The sequence below is a fragment of the Onychomys torridus genome, chromosome 4, assembly GCF_903995425.1.
Source record: "Onychomys torridus chromosome 4, mOncTor1.1, whole genome shotgun sequence".
In the NCBI taxonomy this organism is placed as follows: Eukaryota; Metazoa; Chordata; class Mammalia; order Rodentia; family Cricetidae; genus Onychomys; species Onychomys torridus.
The window spans coordinates 11,144,917-11,172,196 of record NC_050446.1 but is presented as its reverse complement, the minus strand read 5'-3'; positions in this window follow the sequence as shown (position 1 = coordinate 11,172,196).

Below are 27,280 nucleotides of genomic sequence, written 5' to 3'. Positions count from 1 at the left end.
ACCACCCTCCTGCTGCCTTCTAGGAGTGGACGGAGCCCTTATCTGGTGTTGGGTGCACACAGCTGAGAAGTTTCAGTCTGGGCCTGGCTATGTCCTACACTAAGGCTAAGGCCCATAAGGACAAACAGCAAAAACCATGATGTGGAGCCTGAGGCCTCAGGAAGAAGTGTGTATGTTTGTCAAAACCCAGAGACACACAGGTGAGCTATGAGGTGGCCTTTAGTGGACTTTAGGAAGCTCACGCGTACAGGCTACTGTATTTCATCTCCACAATGGCCCCATGAGGTAAGAATCTGCTTTACAGATGAGGAAGCTGAGGCACAGAAACCTGAAACACATGTTCAACTGACCCTGGGACCAGGTTTGAGCTCTCTGGCACTTGATTTTGCTTTACAACTCAAGATGATAAGCCAAGTCAGGGATCCTGGGCCTCATCTCTCCTATGCTCTGTAGCTCTGAGGGTTAAATATTCTCCAAGTCAATGTCTCCTCTTCTAAAGAGATTCTGGGAGAATGCGCAGATGTAAGATGAAGTCTCCATTAGTCACACTGTCTCTTTAGTGAGCCCTGGGTCCAGGGAGGCATCTGGGAACATTTCTGGAGTCACAGTCCAGCATGGCATAAAGGTCAGGTCAACCCCATGTCTCCAGAGTCCTCCCTTCCCCAGACAGTTAGCAGCGCCAGCCACCTGTTCCCTGGTTGATGACCAACACTGAGGTAGTCTCTCTGTGATATATCCAGACTCCTGCAGGGTGTTCTGAAGAGCGTATCTCGGTGAGGACTGGACAGCTCTGGTGGGGAGGTGTTACCTTCCAGGTGTTTGGCTTGTCTCTGTGGGCGTCACATCTTGGTTGTTGAAGCTGCTGGACACACCACTGCCTGCCATTCAGTTCACAGTATCTTGTCAGGCAGCCTCTTGGGGATGCAGACAGTTCTGATCCTATCCTTCTCTGTGTCTGTTCTGCCTCGGGCGGATGGCTCATAGACTAGCCATTCTCTCCTGTTGAATGTTTATGTACTTTAAAATTTTTTCTCTCTAAATAGCACAGTGAATCACATCTTTGTATGCTAGGTTTCCTGACCTCACCGTGCAAAGATGTTATTTTCTCCTTACCAGAGTTTGAGGGACACACACCCCTATAGTCCCTTCAGTGCTGACAGCAGAGTGGATCCATTACAATTGTGGCTTAGCTGCCTGGCTCTTGACATGAGCTCTGAATGTATCTCCTTGTTCTATACCATGAGTGTGTCCTAGCTCCCTGATCTGCCTGGCTGTGTTCAAAGTGTCTTCTTTGTGTTTTATTTATCAATAAGAAATAATTTTGATTTATTTCTCCTGAAATGGATAGAATATCTAGTCGTCTTGATTTGGGTGGTCTCTTCTCCTGGGCCATGGATGTGCTGCCCAGTGTGAGGTACTCTTCTTGATGGAGCTGAGATTGTGACCTCAGATACACTTTACCACAGGGCCTCTGGAAGTTCAGGTGTGATGTGTTGCATGAGAAGTGTTCCCAGTAGGCTCACGTATAGTCACCAGTTGGTGGAGCTGTTTGTGGAGGTGTAGGGGGTACAGCTTTGTTGGAGGAAGTGCGTCATGGGCGAGGGCTTTGAGATGTCATAGTCTCACCCCACTCTCATTTGCTCTCTCTACTTCATGTTTGTGGTTGAAGATGTGATCTCTCTGTTTCCTGTTTCCAGCTGCCATGATGGCATGCTTCCCCACCATGATGGACTCTTCTCCTGCTGCAGCCATGAGCCCAGATAAACCCTTCCATAAGGTGCCCTGGCCACGGTGTCTTAGCCCAGCAACAGAAAGGTGACTGAGTCTGGGAGTGGCCACACGCAAAGATGCCCCAGTTCCCTGCTCTCTCCACATGGCATTTACCCCCCTTGGACACTCTGTGCATCTTTTAACAGAAATGTGAGACACAGCTGCTGTCTGTCTTAGGAAGGGTGTCAACGTCCCTTCATTACCTTGCTCCTCCCTCTTGGTTCTCGTTTCTGCAGGCCTGAGGCCATATATCATTGTTCAGTGAGGCCAAGACTGGGCTGAGAAGTGACTGAGAACTGGGCCTCAGCATCTGTGGCATGGGGCAACCAGGGCCTGTATCAGGGTGTGTGTGGGGTGGAGGGGGGATCTCTGCCCAAAGCATGGGCCCTGGCTGCACCTGTCTTTGCATGTGCATGACAGGGCATGGGTACCATGTGTGCAGAGTCTGTTCAGGACTCACTGGGTCTCCTAGCTCTGCTTGGTGCCTTTGGCCGCAGGCCTGGCAGATGCTGCCAGAAGGCCAGTATAAGAGCCTCCCACACCCATGTAATTCCAGATAAAAACAGATCAAAGCCATAAAAACAAGTGGCAATGTGGTTAATATGGCTTGATATTGCCCCAAATGTTTTCTTTTTCTCCCCCACTCTGCCAAATCTCTTTTATTCACATTTTACTTCTGCTGGTCCTGCCTGTGGAGGGCTCCCAAGCTCTGGGCCTGGCCCTCTGGGATCTGTGTGCTTGGCCAGGCCCAACTGAATCACAGACTCTGGAGCTCAGGCAGTGGGGCTCCGAGTCCATTTTCCCCGGACCTGTTCTGCCTTCCTTCTTTCCTCCCTTCCTAAGCTTCCTCCTCATTCCTTCCTCTATCTGTTTATTTATTTTTTTATTTACTTGAGGTACTGGGACTGAGCCCGAGGTCTTGTCATTGTTACTATGTACTCCACCACTGCGTTCTAAATCTCCAGCCCTCTTTCTCCTTGTTTAAATTTTGAAACAAGTCTTTTGAGGTTGTCCAGGCTAGTCAGGCCGAACTCACTCTGTAGCCCAGGATGCCCTTGAACTTGTAATCCTTCTGTCCCAGCTTCCTAACTAGCTGAGATGGTAATCCTAAACCACCAGGTCTGAACCCCATCTTTTTATGAATAAAGCTTTCAAATACCAGACATCCCAAATCAAAATCAAAATCTCAGTGCCTGGTTCTCCTGCATGGCTATGGCCCAGATTCAACAGAAGACACAAGAGTTTCTTAGGGATCCCTTCATGCAGTGGCCAGCACCTGGGCAGCTCCTCTCAGGGAGGAGCTGTTTTGCACATAGCTGTTCTCAGCACCAAGAGGTGGCCTCGCCCCTCCCCGCTTCAGATCTGAACCCGGAGGACTGCTCTGATGGTGCCAGCTCCTTCCTGTAGGTCTTCCTCACCCGTCTATACTAAGTGTAGATGACCCTTTACTTGATGGCTGGATCCTCATCATAGCTGCATGTCCCCATCCTCTTGTGGTGGTATTGTGTTCCCCAAAATATTGTGCACCCTAATAAACTTATCTGGGGTCAAAGAACAGAACAGTCACTAGCATCAATGATGGGTCCAGAGAGCAGGGGTCTGCGTCTGTCTGCTCCTCCTCTGCTTCCTCCTCTGCAGCTACTTTGAGTTCCTGTGGGCTATTGGTCCAGGTTGGGATGATCTGCGTTTCATCCAGGGCTCCTCTCACCACAGAGCTGCTGGGAACAGCAGCCCAAGGCACACAGACAAATGGCAACCTGGATCTGGATCAAGGGTGAAACTGTCATGTTTGAATCTCAGCCTAGAGAGGCAGCCAGAGCTGTTCAGATATTTCCACTCAGCTTCTGGCAGAGACAGCACCGGGAAGGTAAGAGCAGAGGAGACAGGAGACTGCCTGGGAGCAGAGGAAAAAGGGCAGAGCTGCTATCCCCAAAAGGGCTCCACAAAAGGTCCCCTCTGGCCATCCATGGCCTACAATATGCCTATGGAGTCAGTGATCCTTGGGCCTTTGCACAATGCTGGCACACGTTCCTGGCTGGTTCTTCTGGAACTCATCCTTTGTGTTACACAGAGCTGGTCCTCACAGCCAGGAGGACAACACTTCTATGTGTAACCCAGGGAAACGAGGATCCCTCTCCATCGCCACCACAGGGGGCCCTGTGAGGAGGAGCTTAGAAGGTTCACAGCATCTATGGAAAGAGACACTTGAGTGTCAAGATTGAGAGAGAAGGAGGCCTTGAGCCTGCCAAGGGGCCTCCGAGTGCCAGTGTGTGCCAGAGTGTTAAGGATCTGAAACAGCTCAGATTTTATTGTCTAAATTTAGATCAGATCATTTAAACTCAGGTATCCATCACCATCACCCCTGGAGACCAGGGGTGGTTCACAGAAAACAAGTACAGTTGAGTGTGGAAGTGGGGGCCTGATGTTGTGGGAGTAGATGGTGCCGATGATCACGCACATGATGAGTTTGTTAAACACCCTGGAGTCACACACTCTGAAGTGGTTAGGAGGGTGAATTTTGTTATGTGTAGTTTTTAATCACAATAATATAAAGTGTTTTTGTTTGTTTGTTTGTTGTTTGTTTTAAGAAAAGAAATAAAGTAACCAACCCAGGGCCAGAAAGACTACAAACTAGAGTAGGGAATAAAGAGAAGAGAGAAACCAGACTTGGGGGTACAGGTCCATCATTCCAGCACTGGGGAAACTGAGACAGGAGAATCCCAAGTTCAAGGCCAATCTGGGCTACATAATGAAGTCAAGAGCCTGCTGGGAACTTAGTAAGACCCTGTCTGTCTCCAGATAAAAAAACAAAAAGAGGGATGGTGATATATCATAGTGGTCAGGCACTTGCTTAGCACATATGAGACTCCAGATGCAGTCCCCAGCACAACAATCAAACAGGAGAGAGGGGGCAGTGCCTGAGACCCCAAGCTTGTACAGAGACCAGCGGTTGCTTGAATCCGCTGTAGCATCTAAGGGAAGAGAAAACTCATTGTCAGCCTCTTGCTGACAAAGTGGATGGAGCCCCACTGTGTGCCAGCTGACAACATGGATGGAGCCCCACTGTGTGCTAGCTGACAATGTGGATGGAGCCCCACTGTGTGCTAGCCCAACACCACATTCATACCACAGCTATACAATGGTGTGGGGGTTGATACTGGTTGTCAAGGTGACAGGATGCAGAATCACCTAGTAGACAAACCTCTGGGCATGTCTGGGGGAAGTGTTCTAGATTAAGTTGACTGAGGAGGGGAGACTGCCCAACTGTGGGCAGCCTATTGTGCTGGGATCCTGAACGGAGTACAAAGGAGAAAGTGAGCCAAGCACCAGCATTCATATCTCTCTGCTTCCTGACCATGGATACAGTCCCCAAGCTTCTGCTGCCAGGCCTTCCTCAACACAATGAACTGTAGTCTTGACTCACGAGCCAAAGCAAACCCTGTCTCCCTTAAGCTCTTTCTGTCAGGTAATTTATTACAGCAGCAGGAAAAGTAACTAATACAGAAAACTAGTACCCAGGAGAGGGATCATTGCTATGATAAATCCGACCATATGTTTCTGAGGTTGATGGAACTGGTTTGTAGGAACAATGTGGAAAACTTGGAAGCTGCCAAGCAGGGGCAGTGGGTCATTTGCGTGGGATCTCAGAAGAGCAGAATACCAAGATAAGTTTGGACAGTGGAGACCCTGCTTGTGAGGTTTTGAGAGTGAACAAGGAGTTGCCAGGAATTAAGGACTGCAGCTGTTTTTGGTACTTTCTGGAAAAGAATTTGGCTACAGTCTGCTCATGTCCTGAGAACTTGCACTAGGCTGGGTTAAAGAGTAACAGGCTAAGCCTGGTTTAATGGGGCTCCTCTTTAATGCCAGCACTCGGGAAGCAGAGGCAAATGGATCTCTGTGAGTTCAAGGCCAGCCTGGTCTATATAGTGAATTCCAGGCCAGTTAGGGCTACATAGTGAGACTCTGTCTCTAAACAAATAGACAAACAACAAAAAAGTAACAAGTAATTTGGATCTCATGAATACACATCCTCAGGATCTCCTTTGCTGCAAAATGTCACATGTCCAAGGGCTCTCAGAATTAGGACGTCTCTTGTGGCTGTCATGACACTTGCCACACAGATACATGATGAACGTGGTCTGCAGGAGAATTGGGGGAAGGGGACTGAGTGGCTGGCAAGGGCTGCTTCAATCTTACTGCTCTTTCAAAAGAGAGGAGTAGCAGCCTCTGTCTCCAGCTCCCTTCAGTGTCCTGCTTTGAAGACAAACAGAAATATAGGGAACATAAGAATGGCAGTGGAGCCCCTCACCCAGGAATCTGGTTTAAACTTCCTGCCAGCAGATACAAAAAGTCCAGAATAATTAAGAACTGCTTACATAAACCTACAAGTTTCTAGGAATCTCACCAGAAACCCCATTTATAGGCAAAGGACATGTACTAAACCTTGCCGCTCTAGTGGCTTCTGGTTTTATTTTGTCAGATTGTAATTCCATCCAAGGCATCTCCAGGGCCTCCCTATAATGTCACCTATCAAAAGAGACAGGAAAGAAGAAAGGGTTTCAAAGCAACCCTTTGAGATGAAGCCTTGAGAGTCACCAGATAGTATTTAAGGATATGGCCACATCAGAGAATTGGACTCTCATGTGAGCAACACCCACACTCTGGTCTCTTATTCTGTGTGACCCTTTCCTGAGAAGCCCATGTCCATGCTTTTGGGTGTGTCTTACATTCTTCTGAGTGCTTCTCTTTCTCTTAACCCTGGTACATAAGACTGTGTTAAAATATCTTCAAAGATCTAGGTGTGCTGCACTCGGAATGAAGAGGCAGGTGGATCTCTGTGAGTTCAAGGCCAGCCTGGTCTACATAATGAGATCCTAGTTAGAAACAAAAACCAAACAAAAATATATTTACTAAAACCTCCATGTCTGTGTCAACAGATTTGCTGGTCATGAGATTCCTTCCAGTGTCAAAGACACAAGACCTAGTTTGACCTAAGTCAAGGTGTCTACAAGATTAGGGCAAGTCCTCAGGCTGTTGAGGGTGACAGTGTGGAGATCACTGGATTCCTGTCCCCTGCACCTCACTGTCACACCAGGTGTGTCGTGTGGATTAGTTACTCCCTTGTCACTGTGGCACTAGCATCTTAAACGAAGCAAAGCCAAGCTTGCTTTGGCTCATGGCTTCTAGGGGAAGCCTGGCCGCTTTACGGCGGAAGTGAGCAGTTGCTGCTGCTTGCATGATGGACCAGGAAGCAGAGAAGGGAGCTGGAGGCAAGAAGGAGCTATACACCCTTAGAAGTCCAACCTTAGCAACCCTCTTCTGTCATCTAGGCCTCTGCTTCTAACAGAGTTGTGACCTCCCAGGACAGTGCCAACAGCTGCGAAACAGGTGTTCAAACACAATGGTGTGTGTGTGTGTGTGTGTGTGTGTGTGTGTGTGTGTGTGTGTGTGTGATGGACATGACATTACAGAGCCAAACCACCACAGCCTGCAAATATCTCAGCTCCTGGCTCTCCTCTGGGGAGATCTTCTGCCCCTTGCCACTATACCTCCACACCCTTCAGGGTGTCTGCACCCCTGGGGTAACTGTCCCCTGCCTCCCTCATCTTCCCCCTCTTCTCTCCCTCTCTCCCTTTCTTCCTCCATTTTCTGCTCTTCCCTTCCCTTCCCCTACTCTGTAGTTTGAAGTGATCTTCGCATAGCATAATGTTAACTGTTGATCCCACTGGGTGAGAATAAGACCATTACCACAATTTTGAGCCAAATTTGAAGCAAGTTTTAATTAAACACTGGCCAGGATGATGGACTCTGGTCAGGCCCATTCTGGGGTTCCCAGAAAATGGCTACATAGCCTCAGCTACATAGCAAATTCCAAGTCAACCTGGGATTCCTAGAGAAACCTGTTTCAAAGAAACAAACCAACCTTCCCACGACAGTGAACACACCTGCAGTGCTCTGCAGTCCCTGCCACTCTCTGATTCCCATTTTTACCAAGCCAAATAAAACCCCAGGTGCCAGTTAGTTCTAACTGTCAGCTTGGCACAATCACCTGAGAAAAGACTATGAGAGACTGTCTAGATTAAGTTGGCCAGTGGACGTGTCTCTGTGTGTGTGTGTCTCGACTGTGTTAATGGATGTGGTAAGACCCAGCCCACTGTGGGGGGCACTGATTTCCAGAAAGTGGGTCCTGGACTGGTTAAGAGTAGAGTAGGTGATGGGACTGGAGGGGTGGCTCAGTGATTAAGAATACATACCATTCTTTCAGAGGACCTGAGTGTGATTCCCAGAACCCAGGCCAGGTAGCTCACAACCATGTAACTCTAGTTCCAGGGGATTGATTCCCTCTTCTGGCCTCTGGGAGCCACTCACATGCACAATCTTCACCCCTACTTATACACATAATCAAAAACAAAAATTCTAAATAAAAAAAAGAGTAGAGATGGTGAGCCAGTCACTAAGCATGCCTACATTTATTTCTCTCTCTGCTCTCAACTGTGGATATGACCAGCTGCCTCAGGGTCCTGCCTTGACTTCCCTGCAGTGATGGCCTGTTGCCTAGGATTATAAACCCTTTCTCTCCTAAGCTTTTTTTTTTAAGGTTTATTTATTTATTATGTATATGGAAGAGGGCACCAGATCTCATTACAGATGGCTGTGAGCCACCATATGGGTGCTGGGAATTGAACTCAGGACCTCTGGAAGAGCAGTCAGTGCTCTTAACCTCTGAGCCATCTCTCTAGCACCTAAGCTGTTTTTATTAGGGGGTTTTAATCACACCACAGAAATGGAGTGAGAACACCCCACACCTGTTCCCCGCTACTGTCCCTACCAGCTGCAGCCCCGGTCCCTGGCAGCCGCTCAGCTGCTCTGTCTACATTTTCCTGCTTTTGACCCTTTTGTGAAAATGGCATCTAACAGTACTGGCCTTCTGTGGGTGGCACTCCCAATGGACTCTCTTCTTTCTTGGCTGAGCTGTACTTCCCAAGAGTCAGTACTATCTACTAAGCCACTCGGCTGTGGTAAGCATCTGAGGCTTGTTTCCCCTTCTGGCTGCTGAGAATGTGCTCTGTGAGGATTGGTCATATGGAGTTGTTTGGTCTTTGACATCAGTACGTTGGAGATGCACCTGGGCGAGGATGCTCCTTTTCCCCTTAAAAAGGTTTAGTTTTTAAAATTATATGTATGCATATGTTAATGTGGAGGGGTGTGTGTGTGTGTGTGTGTGCGCGCGCACGTGTGGATACACAAAGAGGTCAGAGGCATTGGATTCCCTGGAGCTGGAGTTGCAGGTGATTATGAACTGCCTGATGTCATGGGTGTTGGGAATTGAGTCCATCGTGAGAATAGTGCACAACCTTAACCTCTGGGCATCTCTCTAACCCTCTCCCCTTTTTTGGTGCTGGGGATGGAACCCAAGACCTGATGCACAGCAGGCAGGCTTTCCACACAGAGCTGCCCCTCAGCCCAACACACACACACACACACACACACACACACACACACACACACACACACAGAGAGAGAGAGAGAGAGAGAGAGAGAGAGAGAGAGAGAGAGAGTGCTTGAGCTCAAGCTAACCAGCTACCCTCTACTCCTGCCATCATCCTCTCCATCCACCAGAAACAGGGCTGTCACAAAAGCCTGAGGGATGCTGAGGTCATCAAGTCTGAGCATCGCCCCATGACCTGGTGCTTCACAAGAGGCAGCTCATCCACACCAGCTATTAAATAGACAGGCATTGAGTTAGTTAGGTTGAGCTTCAAGGCAGGTCCCTGGGCAAACTGTCCAGAGCTCCCACATGACCTGTGTCTGTGGAACTGGAGATGGAGGACATAAAAAAATCTCAAGAACATTCTGGAAGGCAGTGGTGCTTCTCTCTATTGTTTTAAGGATTTATTTGTTTTTCTTTATGGGTAAGGGGGTTTGCTGGCATGTATGTATGGATACCATGTGTGTGCAGTGCCGGCAGAGAACAGAAGAGGGCATTGGATCTCCTGGAACTAAAATTAAAATGGTTGTGAATTTCCCTGTATCCAGATGCTGGGAATCTAACCCAGGTCTTCTCCAAGAGCAGCAAGTGCTCTTAATTGCTGAGCTATCTCTCCAGCTCTTCCTATTCACTATTTATGTCTGTAATAGAAACACTTTCTACTAAAAAGAAATGTTTCAAAGAGCCCCAAAACCAATGACAGAAAAACCATACAAGTCTGGATCCCCTGAATAGAACAGGCCAGGCCAGGCCAGGCCAGCTGGCTGGATGTTGGGGGAACTGGCCCAAGGAACAGGTTCAGAGATCCGAAATTGGGGCTCAGCCCCTCAGCCGGGCAGTCTGGGGACGTGGCTCAGGCTGGCCTGGGTGGGGCCATCACACACGCTGCTCTGAGCTTTTTTGGAGTCAAGTCCCGAGACTATCCCGAGAGCTGTACAGAAGTCAGTCCAGCTCTGTGCAGAAGCCTGGGGAACTGGGAAGCAGTGTGGATCTGCTGTGGGAGTCATGCCTTCCTCCTGTTTCTAGGAGAGGGTTTCGTGCTGAGGCCAGGGTACAGCCTTGCATCCCTTCTGCAGAGATGTCTGGTCCAGGCGGGCAACCCAGTGGGTTGGGGAGGCCCCAGGGTCTGGAATTCCTTGTCTATGAAGTCAGTGTGTCCTTCTGGCTCGTGCAGGGCCAGCCCCACCCCTATCCTGCCTCCCTCCTTGAGTGTTTTCTTAACTGAACTAGTGCTTCTGGAGAACCTGTGTCTTGCTTCTGGCTTTAACGCTCACGTGCCAAGTTCTGGCTCTTCAGCACCACATGACAACTCCATGAGAGAACTTATGTGAGGGAACAGATGAGGGAACTGAGGCAGAGGGAGAGAAAATCTTTCCTAAGGCCACATGATCGGGTGGGAGGGCTGTCTAAGAGTCCACAGACTTCCTGTGAGGCACGGTCTGTTTCCCACACTGCTGCCCCTGGTGGATACCTGCCTTTGAGCAGAGGTCTTAAGATGAAGGCCAGCCTGTAGCCCTCACCCTCCCTAGCACCAGGCTCAGTGACCATGATCTGATCAGGTGGGGGCTACCCAGGGCAGCTGGCTTTGTGTCCAGGAGCCCAGCAGTCCAGGCCTCATGACTTCATCCTCTCCACGCCCTGTCCACGCCCTGAGAGTGACCCAACGATCCCATCGTTTATAAGAGTCTTGTGGACGGACACTAGAGGAAAACACAAATCTACTAACACAACGGAACTGCACAAACAGCATGTTCAAGACTCCCTCCCCACAGGCTGCAGCACCCTCACTCCTTGCAATGGATGTTTCAGCCATATCCCAAGACATATTTCTTCTAGAAAGCACTCTGACTTCCACCCTTTCAGGGCCCTTGCTGTCTTTGTAGTGGCAGGGATCCCCCCAAAGGTGGGGCTGTTAGGATTTGGACGGGCACTCCAAGAAAGAAAGCCATGTTCCCACCTGCATCGCCTCGTCCTGTTGTATTGCAGTGTCAGGCTGGAGATGATGAAGTGCAGAGTGTGGGAACCTGCCATCAGTTCAAGGGTGCTGGCGCTCCCGAGGCCCGAATGTGTGGAAACTGGAATACCATCTTCCAGGAAAGTAATGAAAAACGCCTTTATGAGGCAGCTGTTCTTGGGTGTAAACTTTTAAAGAAGCCAGAGGGTCCAGAGAAAAGCCGGACCAGGCCCTGCTGTGGAGTCTGCAGGCCTTGGTTCAAGCAGGCAGAGTAACAGGCCCAAGTCACTTGACCTCTTTTTAGGAGATGACCTCTAAAGGCTCCTCTGCTCTTGACAGACACAGGGAGCACAGGACTGGGAGTAACTCTGCTGTGAGGGCCACAGAGGGTGGACTAAATGTCCAAGCTTCCCTCACTGTAATAGCATCTACTGCATCAGCCTCTGCAGTGGGTGGAGCATTTTATCTTTGGTTGTTGTTTTTTTCCCCCACTTCAGATCTTGCAACCATTTGTGGACAACTTCTCCTATGTTTACATAAAGGGAAACCAGATCAGTGAGGGCAAGAAACTCCTAAGATGGCCCAGTGCTACCATCAACTGACCACAGTGGTTTGGGAGCCTCAGAGGGGTGTTGCCAGTGTAGGGCCAGCCTGGACTGAAATAAAGCCCTGTGTGGACTGCTGCCCTATCAACTGACATCACCCCTCAGTGAAGAACCCCCAGGGGCAGAAGCAGGAGACATGGCCTGGCTTACCAGCACCCAGTGAGGGGAGACTCTGGCTAGCTCGCCCTCAGCGCTCCCCCAGGTATTTCCTGCGTGTGTCAAAGCACCACACATAGAAACATCACATTCATCCTTTTAGACACAAAGTTCCAGATGAGGCAAAATGTCCTCAAAACAGAAGGAAGGGGAAGGGGAGTCTTGAGGTGCTGTGGCCACTACCTGAGGACCTGAACTGCTGGCCAGGAGAGATCCCAATGCCAGGCTTGGGGCACTGTTTTCTGGGGTGGCCAACACTGTGCTTACCTCCTTTTCTACTTTTCAGTTTGTGCTTGTGTATTTGGGTCCTGCTGCACACCCATCCCTTGGATGTTCTTCTAACCTCAGTGACATTCTCCTCCCCCACCCTCTGGGCCCAACCCATCTGCTCTATGGTACCTGCTTCCTCCCTGTGACATGTTGTAGCCTGCGTTACCTTACCATCCCTCTGATGGTCCTGTAGTAAACAGGTATCCTCTGACTCCAGATGCTTTTGAACCCCAGAGATGTCCACAGACACCTGGGAGAGTTCAGAAGGTCTTACTGAATGAATCTTGATTCACCTGACCCCTCAGTTGGAAAACCAAGCAAAAGTGTACTCTCTGGGGTCACTTGTGTTGTGTGTCTGAGCGGGGATGTTTACCCCACCTCTTCTCACTGTCTTGGACTTTGGGTTTTATAAAAGAACGGCAGGATTCATCCACAGATGGTCTGGGCTACATGAGGATGACTCTAAACTCTTATCTCCTTATTGGTGGAGGGGTAGATGGCAGGCTGCTCCCATCTTCTAGACACAGATATTGTGTACTCGCTCTCTTTGTCTTTCTCTCATCTCTTTGTCTCTCTGTCTGTCTCTCTGTCTCTCTGTCTGTCTCTCTCTGTCTCTGTTTCTCTCTGACCAGAGATGGATGAATGCCTCCACAGAAGGAGATTCCTGGTGGGTATCTCTGGTCCTCCAGTGTGGAGGGCCTGGGTATCTGCAGAGTGAGGTCTGTGCAAGTCCAGCCCACAGCTGGCTCTCAATTTGGTGCCTGTTGCTTCAACCCCATTCACTGGCAGTGGTGCCCTGTCTGCCAACTCTATATCGGGTGGCCCCTGCTCACCCTGGAGGTATACTCTGCTGCTTTCTACTGCATGGCGCCCCTGGCTGTTGACCAGTCTCTCAATGACTCTGTTAGGGAGCTGTGAGGGTGAACAGACGTCCCTTAGAGCACGTGGGCAGCTTGTTTGTCAGCACCGTGAGTACCTTTGTGTGCCTTCCACTTTATAGCAATGGGGTGCAGATGCCCCCACCCCCCAAGGATGCAGTGGCCCTTTTGTAGAGGGAAGAAAATTCACCAAAAAAATCCTTGGTGGTGACGCTGGGCATCTGAATGCCTTAAATGGCTATCATTTGTTCAGATTGCCCTTCCAAGGAGGACACCATGCCTGCCACAATGTTGCCTGTGTTTCCCATCACCAACACCAGACATGAAATGCTCTTTAGGAAAAAATTATTACAGTTGTTTATTCTCTGTAGCTAATGTGTGTGTGTGTGTGTGTGTGTGTGTGTGTGTGTGTGTGTGTGTGTGTTTTCCCCTTCCAACATGTGATCACAGGGATTGAATTCAGGTCATAGAATTGGTGCCTTTACCTGCCAAGCCATTTCACCATTCCATGAGAGAGAGAGAGAGAGAGAGAGAGAGAGAGAGAGAGAGAGAGAGAGAGAGAGAGAGAGAGAGTTTATGTTTATATTTATGTTAGTTCTTTGAGAATTTTATACCTGTTCTGATCACATTCATTCTACCTTCCCCAACCATTCCCAGATTTGTTAATATTTTGACACTAGAATACACCAGAAATAATTAGTTGGTTTCTCATCTCTTTATATAGTTGTAGCTATTTGTTTCTTTCTGTACTGGCTGGTTTTATGTCAACTGGAAACAAACTATTTTGGTCAAGGGAACCTTAATTGAGACAATGCCTCCACCAGACTGGCCTGTAGGGTAATCTTTAGGACATTTTCTTGATTGATGATTGATGTGGGAGGGCCTAGCTCACTCTGGGTGGTCCCAGGGGGGCCCTGGTCCTGGATGGTATAAGAGAGCAGGCTAAGCAAGCCATGAGAAGCAAGCCAGTAAGTAGTGTTCCTCCGGGGCTTCTGCACCAGCTCCTGACATCAGGTGTCTGCCTTGGGTTCCTGCCTTGATTTACCTGATGTTGGACTACATCCTCATCAGGAGCCTTTGGAGGCCACAGGTGTTGAATCCCTCAGAGATAGAGTTAAAGCTGCACTAGGCAGAAACTGTCTTGGTTTCATTTCTGTTTCTGTGATGAGACATCCTGACAAAAGACACTTAGAGGAGAAGGTTTTATTTGAGTTCCCAACTCCAGGTTACAGTCGATCACAGCGAGCAAGTTGAGGCGGCACGAACTTAAAACCACTAATTGTGTCACACCCACAGTCAAGAGCAGAGAGAATGACCAATTCAAGCTCAGTGTCAGTCACCTTTTACATTCTCATACCTCTAGGATCCAAACTCAGGCAATAGTGCTACCCATAGTGCCTGGATCTTCTCACATCAGTGCAATCAAGACACTCCCCCACAGACCTGGCCACAAGCCAACTTAATCTAGACCACTCCTTTTTGAGACTCTATTCCTAGATGGTTGTATATTGTGTCAAGATTACAATTAAAAATCACACACACACACACACACACACACACACACACACACACACACACACACACACATTCTTTGTAGAGTTTGTAGATACAAGCTGTTTAGAACCTTCAAGTTTCATGTACTAAATAGACCTGGGAGATAGCTCAGTGTGTAAAGGGTTAGCCACATGGCATGAAGACTCGAGTTTGATCCCCAGAACCCATATAAAATGCTGGTCATAGGACTCACATCTGTAACCCACCCCATCGCTGGAGATGGGACAGAGATAGGCAATCCCTAGGGCTTGTGACCAGCCAGCCTAGATGAATTGGTGAGCTCCCATCCAGTGAGAGACCCCATCTCAAAAGCTAAGACAGAAAGCATTTAAGAAAATGTCCACTTCTCTGACTTCTACATACATGTGTACACACACATACACACACATAGCTGTGTGAGATCAAGTCATTAAATCTTTTCTGACATGACCATTGGTGTGTGGGCATCTAGAATGCTCTGTTTCACTCTAAGACTGCATGAATCCTTGTGTGGTTCTGTCCCATGAGTCTGTGATTTCTTGTCTGAAGGTCTGATCTTCAGGAATCTGTACTGGTATGAGGAAGGAGGCAGAATCCAGTTTTTCCTAGAGTTTTCTCCCTCCAAATCACAAGCCATTTATCCCACAACAGTTTACAAACTATGCCATAATATCCCAGTGTATCAACAGGGAAGCTCCCATGGTTCCTTGGGTTGTATTTATGGAATTCTGCTCAGTTCCACAGAGTGCTACTCAGTCTGGGGATGTGGCTCAGGTGGTAAAGCACTTGCCTAGCATGTATAAAGTCCTGGGTTTGATTCCCAGCAACCCATAAACTGGGTCTGGTAGTGTGTACCTGTAATTCCAGCCCTGGGGAGGTTGAGGCAGAAGAATGAAGAGTTTAAGGTCATTCTTGAATAGATAATGGGTTCTGTGCCAGTCTGGGCTCCACAGGGAAAGGAGAGAAGGGAAGGAGATGGGGAGAGGCTGTTAAACCTAGCCTGCTATGCACCGTGAGGAAGGAGAGAGACACTTATGGGTTCCAAAGATTTTATTAATTCACCAAATAAGAGGATCACTGATCAATCAGGGCTGCAGGACAAGGACTCAGGAGCCTTGTTTCTCCTGACAGCCCTGAGCAGGGACAAAAGTGGGGTTTATGAGCACAAAAATCACAAACATTTATTGCCAAGTTACAGTTACAATTTTCACATATCAGGATTTAGAGATTAGGGGCTTCCTTGAATGTTCAATCATTGTCGATGGATATACAATGTAAGCCTTTCAGTCCAACCAATCAGATTCATTTATTTGTTCCTTCCGTTGTTAGGAACAGCCATATGTTTCTAGAGAACTAAAGATGTATAACGATTATTTCTATGGTTTAGGGAGGAGGTTGATCAGCCATTGGAAAGTTCTCAGCTCCCTTAGGGTTTGGGAACCTGAACTTTATTTCACCCTAAGGTAGAATGGAGTCTGAAGTCAAAATGGCAGTGCTCGGGCCAAGGTGCTTTTGCCTGCTCCCTGCAAGACAATTAAGTAATGCTACTTCTAGAGCACACCAGATCTCTTCTCAGGAACAATGACTTTGTTTTCAGTAAGAATCACCCCCAAAAGGCTGGAGAGATGGCTCGGTTGTTAAAAGCAAATACCACTCTTACAGAGGAGCTCATTTGCCCAAACCCAAGCTAGATGGCCTATAAGTTCCTATAACTCCCATAACTATAACTTCAGCTCCATGGGACCCAACACCTCTGGCCTCCAAAGGCTTCTGGACTCATGCACACACACACACACACACACACACACACACACACACACACACACACACACATACACACACACAGTGTGCTCTCCCTGTGTCCACCACCGTGAAGAACATCAGTGGGATTTTAGTCAGCAGGGCTGAATTTAGACAAGAGAAAGGACAGCTCTATATTCCCCATGAGGAATTTCCTTCTTTTCTGTCCTTGTTTTGTATGACTTAGTAAATCTTAAGGTCTGTTCCATGTAGACCTTACACATTTCTTGTTAATATACTTAGCTATTGCCTTTCAGCATTTCTGTGGGTTCTATGCTGGCTTGCTGCTTCTTTATGAGGTGGCTGATTAGTGTACATTGGTTTGGGGTGGGGCCTTTGGGTGGGGCACACATGACCACCCTTGGGCTCAGCCCCATGTGGTTCTTTCATGCATAATGATATGTTACTAGTTAATTTTAGTTCCTGTGATACACTGTGACCAAAAGCAGCTTTTAGAAGGAAGGATTTATTTTGGCTTATGGTTCCAGAAAGGGAGTCCATAGCGGCAGGGAAATCCAGCAGCAGGTGGCCGGGGCAGGAACTGAGAGATCATGGTCCAACCCCAGGCAGGAAACAGGAGGCTCCCAAAGCCTCCACAGCCCAAAGCCAGTGATCAGACTTCCATCCTCTCCCCAAACAGCCCACCAAATGGAACCAAGTGTTCAAATACAGAAACGCGGGCAGGAATGTATCTCATGCAAACCATCACAACAGCTTCCTCCCCTGTCGGTGGCAGATGGGACTTGGTTGGGAACACCCATGCTGTTAAAAGAAGTTTCTTTCTTTTTTTGATTTTTCCAGACAGGGTTTTTTTTTCTGTGTAGCCCTGGCTGTCCTAGAACTCACAGAGATCTGCTTGCCTCTGTCTCCCAAATGCTAGGATTAAAGGCATGCATCACCACCATCTGTCCTTAAATTTTGCCACTTATGACCATTCTTCTCCCAAGGTCTGTATAAGTATAAAGATAAATATTTACTGATAATAAATCATAAATAAGTTTATTTTAAAACAATCCTTTGATTTAATAGAATTTTACCACTTACTAAAGGCAAAAGCAAATCTGCATACTAATGAGATGAATATACTTCGTATTTTGGTATAAAGATTAAATCTTGGCTGAATAGTTGACAAGTTACAGAACATCTTCAGCACTTTGCAGAGTAGATTGATATTTTGATTTTATAACCACCAATGCTGAGAATGCTGTTTCACATAACACTATAGTTTTTAAAAAATGGCAAAAATGTGTTTACAGCCATTTAGGTTGTTGGCAATTCTGTCCTTATCCCATGCCAAAATTCATTTAATGATTTTCTTTTTTAAAACAAAACTCAAGTTAGCAATTCAGACAGCAGCGTTTGGAATAAAACATTCTAACACATCACAATCCACAGATATACTAATTGGTACTCGCAGTGAGGAACAGAAGAGATGAAAACTCTTTGTATTCCACAATAAAGCCATCACATTCCCATAAGAAGAGAAAACTTTGGCCAACAATTTGAGTTCTATCCCTGGATCCCACATGGTGGAAGGAGAGAACTAATCTGCAAAGACTGTTCACTGACCACATGTACAACATGGTATGTGCAAACACACCACACAATAAATATACAGCTCTCTTTAAAAACTCACTGGAATTCATGCAGGTTTCTTATATGTAGGAGCCTTGAACCTGAGCTGAGATGATAGCGCAAGTGTTTGTGTGGCATGAGAGCACACACAGTGCAAAATGCTCATATTTCACGCTTGGACCAGGGATGCGTTCCGTTCCTCGGCAACACCAGTGTGCACCCACAAGAACACCTTGGACACCAGACACGTCTGACTTGGAATTAATTTTTGTGTATTTAGAACTCTTTTCCTGTTTCCAGATTTTTTTTTATGACCTGTGTGGGGTCGTGACCAGCAGTTTATGAAGCTGTGCTGCAGACGACAGAGTGAAGGGGAGCGGGAGGGAGCTTTTAGATCCTAGACTAGTGGTAGTCAAAACAGAGGGCAGGATGCTGGGTCCTGTGGCCCCACCTTGGCCAGCTGAGGATAATTAGCACAGCTTGTGGAAACTACGATTCCCCCACCCGCATTGGAGTCAGCCTAAAAATACCAAGGGTTGAGTCATACACAGGGACCTTCGTCTCTGGAGGGCTACAAAAGGTGGCCCTTTGTCACATCCCAAGAGCCGTCCTGGCATCTACATCCTCCTGCCTAGAATGCCCTCCCTGGATAGTTTTGTTGGAGGGGTGCCATACCTTCTAGGAGGAGTCGGACTTGATGGAGTCTGAGGTAGTAGTGACCAGATCGCTACTGTGGTGTGTCCTGTTTATGTCTTGTCCCTCAGCAGGCTCTTGTCTGACCCAATCCTAGCTCCCTGAAAGACACCCCAGCCAGCCTCCTACAGCATGTTCTCAATGATGTCTCCCCAAACTCTCCCAGCAGATGACCTCATCTGGTTAAGGCAGGCAGAGTGGCTAATCTCCTTTTCTATTTGTTACTGGCATCTGTGAGATCAGATAGCAAAGGGGTTAAGGAACAAGAGCCACACCCAGCCACATGGGAAAATCTGTTCACCAGGGGAAACAGACACCAAATTCACTGTGTGCAATATTCTGCTGACAGGCCGCAGTGCTAAGACAGGGCAGCAGTCCCCAAAGGGAGGAGATGAAGAAGACCCTGATGGGAACCAGCACGGGGACATGGAGAGAGGCCCTGGGACTTGGCCTGCCCTCACTCATGAGTTTCCACACACTGGCATTCTGTCTAGTTGGATAGCTTTTAAACACATCGTATTAAAGAAAAGGATTTTTAAAATCCCAGTCTGGAGCTAGAGAGATGGCTCAGTGGCTAAGAGCACTTACTGCTTTTACAGAGGACCTGGATTTAGTCCCCAGTATCCATCTCAGGCAACTCACAACTGCCCATAGTTCCAGTTCTAAGAATGAACCCTTCTTTTGGCATCTGTGTGTACCTGTTGATTCATGCAGGCACACACACACACACACACACACACACACACACACACACGCACACACGCACACACACATGCTCATACACACATATAAATAAAAATGAGAAATTAAAAACAATAAAGTTCTAGACTGCATTCTGCTGAGACTCATCTTTCTAAGCTGTGCTGTCCAAACCGGAAGCAGCTGCTTTTCCAGGTCTCAGGAAATTACAGGCTGCATTTGGAATATCAATGACAAGATGGTTGCAGCCATCAAAGGGGCTCAGGGATGGAAACATCGCCTTAGAGCCTGACCCGGCAGAAAATAATTTTTTTTTTCATTTGAAGAGCCCCCACAGATTATTTTTAGCATCTGAAGTTCATCATCCCCCTTCCTAAACTTGAACTTCAAGGAAGCAAATGTGTGTGCCTTTCCCCAGAGCACCAACCAAATGCCTGTGGCCTCATCCAGGGAGGAGACAGACACCCTTCACCATCCAGTCTGGGTTGAAATTTCACTTTGACAAATGAGTGCTGTGGTGGTTTGGTCTGATTACAGATGCCAGACCCACAATGAGGCACAGTTGTGTGGCCTTTGGGTCTCAGGAGATGCTGGGTGGCATCTCAGGGGACCCTTGCTTGGGTAATTATGACCTTCTGGGATGACCCATGCCTCCTTTAGTGATTGGTGGACAGGAGACCCCAGCCATTCTGTTCTGCAGCAGCCCTGAGAAGCTTCAGCTGATGGTTGGGAAAACTGCAGCATACGCTCCTTCTAGTGGGCTCTACATTCTTTCCTAGTAAAGTAACGTGCTGGAAAACCAGACTATATGGTCAGCATTCTTCCTATAAACAGAGCGATTGTACATTGTGAAAGAGTCACTTAGCGATGACTGGAGGGTTGCCATGGTTACCCTCCCCCAGCCATGTGGTCCCAGTGCACTGTGGACGTGGAACTGGGCGGCTCCTGATGGGAATGTGGCTGTGGAGGCATTGGGTGGCTTCTTCACTGCTCTGGTACCCTTCAAGAGCAGAGCTGTCATCAGTGGGAAATCCTGTCCTGTCCTTCCGCAGCTACAAGGTCCTGTTATCATCATGTGTGGGATCCAGGGTGTGAGGTAGACCCAGGTGAGGAGGCATGAGCAGATGCTGGGAGCGCATGGTTCCCTGCCCCTGTGTGTTCCCTACCCCAGGGATTTCCTGAGATCACTCAGTGGACTCATTTGTCCCTGGGAAGCAATGGGAAAGTGGTCAAACCCTTCTGGATCCACTCGAGGGCTGGTTTCTCACTTAGATGAGTTGCTTTTTGAGAAAGTCCACCTGAAGGCCTAGGGAGATGGCTCAGTGTGCAAAACACTTGCCACACAAGTCTAAGGACTGGAGCTTAGAGCAGGGGGAGGGAACTGTGTAAGAGGCTGCATTAGTTGCTGCAGGGTTCCAGAGGCTCCACCAGCACAGCCCCTTCTTCCTTTGGTCTTCTGTATTTGACTTCTCTTTTGCAGGGATCCCCTGAACAGGTGTTGGATGGAGACATTCCCTTTAGAACTAAGTGCCCCAAAGTCTCTCTGCGTACAGTTCTGAGGTCAAGTGAGATATTCTGCCTCAATGTGTAAGGTGGAGAGCAATCCAGGAAGGAAGACACCTGGTCTCTCTCTCTCTCTCTCTCTCTCTCTCTCTCTCTCTCTCTCTCTCTCTCTCTCTCTCTCTCTCTCACACACACACACACACACACACACACACACACACACACTCACTCTTTTGTCTTTGTATTTAAAATTTTCTTTTCACCCTTTTTAAAAAATATTTATTTATTTATTTTTGAGACAATGTATCTCTATGTACCCTGTCCTGGAACTCTTATGTAAACCAGGTTAGCCTTGAACTCACAGAGATCCTCCTGGTTCTGCCTCCCAAAAGCTGGGTTTAAAGGCGTGTGCCACCATGCCCAGCCTAAAGTTTTTTCATACAACTTATTCTGTTCACATTCTTTTCCCTCTCCAACTCCTCCCCACTTCTCAGCCATCCCAAGTCATGGTCTTTGCTCTCTCAAACATAAATAAGACCAAAACTAAAACCAAAAGTCAAAGAAAACAAACGAAACTAGGATGAAAATACCAAAACAAAATAAAATAAAACAACAACAACAACAACAAAAACCATGGAATCCATTTTGTGTTGTCTAACTGTTCCTGGTGGGGCCTGCCCTGGAGTGTGGTTGGTATTCCCAGGGAGACTGCATCGGAAAAAACTGATTTCCCCCTTCCCAGTGGGTATCGATTGCAAATGTCTTCTTGGTTACGGGTGGGACTTTGTGTCCACTGGCCCCTCTCAAGGACCCCATCTGGCTTGAATCTGCACAGGCCCTGTGTGTGCTGTCGTGGTCCTTGAGAGTTCATATGTACATTAGCCCCACTGTGCCTTGAAGACATTTCATTGGAGTCACCAACCCCTGCTTCTAAGATCTTAACACCTCATCTTCCACACGGATCCCTGAGCCTTGAGAAGAGGTGTTTGATGAAGACACCCCATTTGGAGCTGAGTGCTCCAGAGTCTCTTCCTACTCTCTGAACATTGTCTAATTGTGGATCTCTGTGTTAATTCCCATTTCCTGCAAGAAGAAACTTCTTTGATGAGCAATGCACCGATCTGAGTCCCCGTCTGGTATAGTCACTGTGGGTCAAAGAAATAAATACTTTTTAAAAAGAAAATTTACCTCTGGCTGTCCAAACACACTCAGGCCCGACCTTCCATAGGACGCACAACCCAATGGAACACCGACTTACGTACACGAAATTCCTTCTTCACTGGATTTCAACAGGAAAGCACATGTTTTGAAATAAAAGCCTGGCTCTGGGCTGTGCTGAAAATCCCAGGCAAGAATTCTATCCACACTGTGAGAGGCGGTTTTGCCTCTTTGCACAGCTAGTTTACACGCGGCCGATCCTTTCAACCACCCGTTGAGATGGAGTGGCGGAACAAGGCGCAGTCAGTCTCACGTAATCTCAAGTAATTAAAACCACACTCGCCAGTCATCGGGATGGGTCCCTGTAGACAAGCAAGCCCTCTGCCACTGGGAGTCACCAATGGCTGAGGCAATCAGAGAAGCAGCAGCCTCGGGGGTAGGGGACAGTGGGACAGTGGTGATGTCACTGCCTGTGTGCCCTGGGAAGGTGCTAAAAAAGAGGCTGCACCAGGTGCTGCAGGGTGACGAGGGGCCTGCCTGAGTGCCTTGTAGCACAGCCCCTTCCTCAGACAGTCTTCTGTGCTTATCTTCTCTTTCACAGCCTGGTTGTAGTTTTCCTGTCTTGCTGTAGAGGTGTGTGAAGATGGGTTCTCCAGAAACTTTGGAGGTGGCAAATTATGTCCCCCTAGTTTTGGGGGGGCGGGTGCTGCTGGTAATGGTCAAAAGGCAGCAAGGGACTCAGGCCTAGAAAATGGGCAGCTTTCAGCCATTTGAGCTTCCTCTGTTGAGAATTCTCTGTTTAGTTGTATTGCCCATTTCTTAATTGGACTGTTGGGCATTTTGATGTCTAATTTCTTGAGTTTATTTTATATGTTCTGGATATCAGCTCTCTGTCAGATGTGGGGTTGGTGAAGACCTTTTCCCATTCTGTAGGCTGTTGCTTTGTCTTGTTGACTGTGTCCTTTGCTCTACAAAAGCTTCTCAGTTTCAACAGGTCCCATTGATTGATTGTTTCTCTCAGTGTCTGTGCTACTGGTGTTATATTTAGGAAGTGATCTCTGGTGCCAATGCATTCAAGACTACTTCCTACTTTCTCTTCTACCAGGTTCAGAGTAACTGGATTTATGTTGAGGTCTTTGATCCACTTGGACTTAAGTTTTGTGCACGATGACAGATATGGATCTATTTGCAGCCTTCTATATGTTGACATCCAGTTATGCCAGCATCATTTGTTGAAGATGCTTTCTTTTTTCCATTGTACATTTTTGGCTTCTTTGTCAAAATGTATATGTTCATAGGTGTGCAGATTAATGTCAGAGTCTTCAGTTCAATTCCACTGGTCCACATGTTGGTTTTTATAACAGTACCAAGCTATTGTTAGTACTATTGCTCTATAGTAGAGTTTGAGGTCATTTAAGGAATTGCTCAACATCCCTAATCATCAGGGAAATGCAAATCAAAACGACTCTGAAATACCACCTTACACCTGTCAGAATGACTAAGATCAAAAACACAGAAGACAGCTTATGCTGGAGAGGATGTGGAGCAAGGGGAACTCTCCTCCACTGTTGGTGGGAATGCAAGCTTGTACAGCCACTTTGTAAATCAATATGACACTTTCTTAGAAAATTGGGAGTCAATCTCCCCCAACACCCAGCTATACCACTCTTGGGCATATTCCCAAGGAATGCTCAATCATACCACAAGGGCACATGCTCAGCTAGGTTCATAGCAGCATTATTTGTAATAGCCAGAACCTGGAAACAACCTAGATGCCCTTCAACTGAAGAATGGATAAATAAAATGTGGTACATATACACAATGGAGTACTACTCAGCAGAGAAAAACATTGACATCATGAGGTTTGCAGGCAAATGGATGGATCTAGAAAAAAAAAATCATCCTGAGTGAGGTAACCCAGACTCAGAAACACAAACATGGTATGTACTCAGTCATAGGTGGATACTAGATGTAAAACAAAGGATGACTAGACTGCTACTCACAATTCCAGGGTGGCTACCTAGTAAAGAGGACCCTAAGAAAGACACAGGGATCGCCCAACAACAGAGAAATGGATGCAATCTACATGAGCAAACTGGACGTGGCAGGGGTAATGAAGGGCAAGGGTCAAGGGAAGGAGAGCTTGGGGGATCGGGAGATCCCAGCTGGATCAAGAACAGAGATGGGGGGTTGGGGATTTAGCTCAGTGGTAGAGAGCTTGCCTAGCAAGCCCAAAGCCCTGGGTTTGATCCTCACCTTAAAAAAAAAAGAAAAGAAAGAAAAAAAAAGAACAGAGAGGGAGAACAAGGAAAGAGAGAGACCATGATAAATGAAGACCCCATGGGAATAGGAAGAAGCAAAGTACTCGAGAGGTCCCCAGAAATCCACAAAAATACCTTCACAATAGTCTACTGGCAATGGTCAGAGAAGGCCTAAACTGACCTACTCTGGTGATCGGTTGGTCAAACACCCTAAATGTCATGGTAGAACTCTCATCCAATGACTGATGGCCAGGCCCCAGGTGGAGCTCTGGGAGTCCAATCGGCGAGAATGAGGAGGGATTGTATGACTGAGAATTGTTGAGACCAAGACTGGAAAAAACACAGAGATAAATAGCCAAACTAGTGGGAACACATGAACTATGAACCAATAGCTGAGGAGCCCCCAACTGGATCAGGCCCTCTGGATAAGTGAGACAGTGGATTAGCTTGAACTGTTTGGGAGGCCCTCAGGCAGTGGGACTGGGACCTGTCCTTAGTGCATGAGCTGGCTTTTTGGAGCCTGGGGCCTATGCTGAGACACTTTGCTCAGCCTGGGAGAAGGGAGGAGGGGACTGGACCTGCCTCAACTGAATCTACCAGGCTGAGCTGAATCCCCAGGAGGGTCCTTGCCCTGGAGGAGATGGGAATGGGAGGCAGGCTGGAGGGGGTGGGGGGGCGGGAGGAGAGAGGACAGGGGAATCCATGGCTGATATGTAAAATTAAATTAAATTATAAAATTAAAAAAAGAAAGAAAATGAGTAGCTAGGGTGTGATGCAGCCACTATGAGGCTCCATTGTCTCTGGGTGGCTACTGGATTGGTAGGTCCCTTTGCTGTAGTTCTATGTCAGGTAAGTGGTTGGACCTGTTAGCGCTGGGAAGGGCATGGCCAGGGGCTCCAGCTGGGTGTCATTGGCTGCAGAGGTCCAGGCAGTGCTGAGTGAGAAGCCTCAGTTTTGAAGGGCGTGTTGGGTAACCGGAGCATCACCACAGCTGTCTCTAATTTTGCTCATACCTATTGTGTGATATTTTGTTTGTGTTCTGACAAATAAAGCTTGCCTGGAAATCAGAGGGTGGAGCTAGCCATTAGTTAACCATAGAGGCTAGGCGGTGGTGGTACACACCTTTAATCCCAGCACAACTGGGAAGTGGAAACTGGAATATAAATAAGGTGGGTGGAGACAGGATCTCAGGCCCATTTGGTCTGAGGATCCGTAGAGGTAAAAAGTCTTTAGTGGATGCTGCTTTGCATCCACTGATATCTGACTACTGGTTTTAATTGATAAGACTAATTAGGATTGCACTTCACATACCAGTCACCAAGCACAGCAGAGCCACCCATCTGGAAGAACAAGGCCCTGGCTTAGGATTGACCTTCCCCCCGACAGCCCCCCACCCTTGTCCCACTGCAGTTGGTGTCGGAGAGGAAACTGACAGACCCTATTCCCTCTTCGATGCCATCCTGTTTACCTTACCCCAGGCTGCAGCTTTCACAGGCCCAGGCTTTCCTTCTGTTGGAGATCCTCACTGCTGTCTCCTCAGGTCGGTGTCCAGGTTGCCAGACACTTCTCAGGCTGCCCATGTACTGTCACATGTGGTCAGGGAAGGATGGCTATGATAACTACCCCCTCTGTCTGTCCCCCAATGAGGGCTAATTATTTGAAGTCCATAGGCCAATTTCCCACTAGTGAGACCTATGAATTTCAAGGTGAGGAGTTCCACATTGCCAGGAGCCATCATGGAGGTTTGGAGGGTAGTACTTCCTATCTCTCATCAAAGCATCCTTTCTCTTTGAGAACCTGGACGTCTAGGCTCAGACAAGGGGTGGGAAGCTGATTGTAGGAAGTGTGTACGGAAGGGCATGGTGGTGGTGGTGGTGTGTGTTCTCCCTTCTTTGTTTCTTAGACCTATGAATTGTTCTCCAGGAGACACAGTACCATCCAGTAGTCACTGGCTTGGGATGTGCCATGTCTCTTCCTGTCTTAGTCTGCTCCTGCTGCTGTAACAAAGTGTCTGAGGTTGGCTGGCTTAAGAACAACATGTACATATTGCTCACAGACTAGAAAGTTCAAGGCCCATACACTGACAGGTTCGGTATAAACAAAGGGCTCAGTCTCTGTCCACAATGTGGTGTCTCTGGTGGGAACAAGTGTGATGTCCTCGCTTTGGAGAGCAGGAGGACAAACAAGGTTTAGCAAGGTCCCTTATGAGGGCACTATTCCCGCTAGAAGAGCAGTAACATGCTGACCTAACCACAGCCCACAGCCCTTTATTACTGCCGTGTTGGCCTTAGGGCCACCAGAAGAGTTTTTGGGCTGCAGAGATGGCTCCATGGATAAAAGGCTCTCCACCTAAGCAGGAGGACCAGAGTTCAGATGTCTAGAGCCTGCATTACTGCTGGGCAGGGGCAATCTCAGCACCCAGGAAGCAAAGGTAGGGGATTCCTGGGGCAAGATGGTGGAAATGGTGAGTCTGGGTTTATCAAGAGATCTTGCCTCAATAAATAAAGCACAAACTGGTTGAGGAAGACACCTTGACTCAATTTTGGGCCTCTACACACATACACACATGTACATGCACCCACATAGCTACAACCAGACACATGTAAACATGCATATACAAATACATGAACACACACACACACACACACACACACACACACACACACACACACATGAACATCACATATGTACATACACACACACACCATAGCAAACAAAAAGAATTGAGGGGGCACACATTCAAAGCCCAGCACTGACTTTTATAAAGCATGCCTCCAATGGCCACCCGAGCTCCAAGACTGGAGGCCCTCCCCTGGTCCTGCCTAGCCAGCAGCAGTGTGCTTATGGGAACCCATTGACTTTGAGAACCCATTGACTTATGGGAATCCATTGACTGACTTCTGGGAACCCATTGTGCCTGTCACTTTCCAGCTCCA